This window comes from Salvelinus sp. IW2-2015, unplaced genomic scaffold, assembly GCF_002910315.2.
Source record: "Salvelinus sp. IW2-2015 unplaced genomic scaffold, ASM291031v2 Un_scaffold15079, whole genome shotgun sequence".
In the NCBI taxonomy this organism is placed as follows: Eukaryota; Metazoa; Chordata; class Actinopteri; order Salmoniformes; family Salmonidae; genus Salvelinus; species Salvelinus sp. IW2-2015.
In genome coordinates, this window is record NW_019956334.1 from 1 (window position 1) to 1214 (window position 1214).

The 1214-nt window shown below is 40.1% G+C and overlaps 1 long non-coding RNA gene across 1 annotated transcript; it reads left to right on the forward strand.

Moving 5' to 3' along the window:
* Positions 1–71: 71 nt before the first annotated feature.
* Positions 72–1032, forward strand: LOC112080303 (uncharacterized). The gene is made up of 5 exons (XR_002896158.2): positions 72–208; positions 324–348; positions 437–510; positions 796–846; positions 949–1032. It is a non-coding gene; the product is annotated as an uncharacterized lncRNA (long non-coding RNA).
* The last annotated feature ends 182 nt before the right edge of the window (positions 1033–1214 follow it).

The following is a 1214-nucleotide window of genomic DNA, read 5'->3' on the forward strand; positions in this document are numbered from 1 at the left end:
CTCTCTCCAGTCTCAGATACATACAGGAATTGAACTACTTTATTTATTTTCCACCTCAGAGTCTGATGGTGTTGTGCTGTTCTCTCTCCAGTCGTATCTCCTGTATCCTCTACATCAGTCCTAGTAGGAGTGGTTGTGGGTCTGCTTGTTGCTGGTGTTCTATTGGTCATTCTCCTGGTCCTGCTGGTGAGATATCAAAACAGAAAAGGTGAGACTTTTACTACTATTAATGTTTAATTCATGTTTAGGAGCGAAATTTCAAAATAAAAATAAAAATTGTTGAAGAAAGTTCAGTTCAAAACACAATGTGTTTGTCATTACAGGTTCCTGTTTCAACAGAACATTCTGGTGAGTACAGCTGTCTCTCAACCATATTGATACGTACAGTAAAACATCTTCTCTGTGCTTCTTAAGCTGTGTATCTCTCTCCCTGTAGGCCCCCTCAGTCCCGGAGCACCAACCAGGACCCCCAACAGGATCAAGGATCTGGGTATACACATCAGCAGCATGGTCAGTCTCTCATCACAAACCTCTATCACTCCTCTCTATGTAACCTCATACACTGACTCATCAACATGTACGTTTTATAACATCCAGCTTTGGGGTCAAAATCATTTAAATTCTGGTCAATTCAGAAAGTAAACCAAATTCATAATACTTCCTGAATTGACTGGAATTTAACTGCAATCGATCCCAACCCTTATAACAACATGTTGCCGTGTTCTCTATCCCTAGGCAAGCTTGGGATAACAACCTAAAAACCAAAACAAAATATCTCTCTTCTTTGACCAACAGGTGACACTAACATCTACGATACGATCAACCCCTCAGACAACAATGATAATGGTAATGTAATGTTTTCAGTATGAATGTGTAGTAGTCTGCTGCTCTTCATTTAATATGACATGTCGTTTGACTAAGTGGAGGTGTTTGTGGATTATGTCTCAGATTCTGCTGGTGCTTCTGCTGCTGGACCAAGTCATGTGACTTACGCCCAGATTCAACTGAAGAAATTGGACAAGAAAAAGAAAGGTGACTCTCAACTGTGACAWATGTAGCAGTGTATCCCAGAGGGAAAGATCATCTAATGTAATTGTACTGAAAAGAGTTGTGTGAGAAAATGTCGCTATGATTTGAGAACTGAAATACTGATGGTTGTTGTTGCTGCCTATCCTTGTATATTCTGCAACAATTGGCTCTTGAGACTGTTCTGT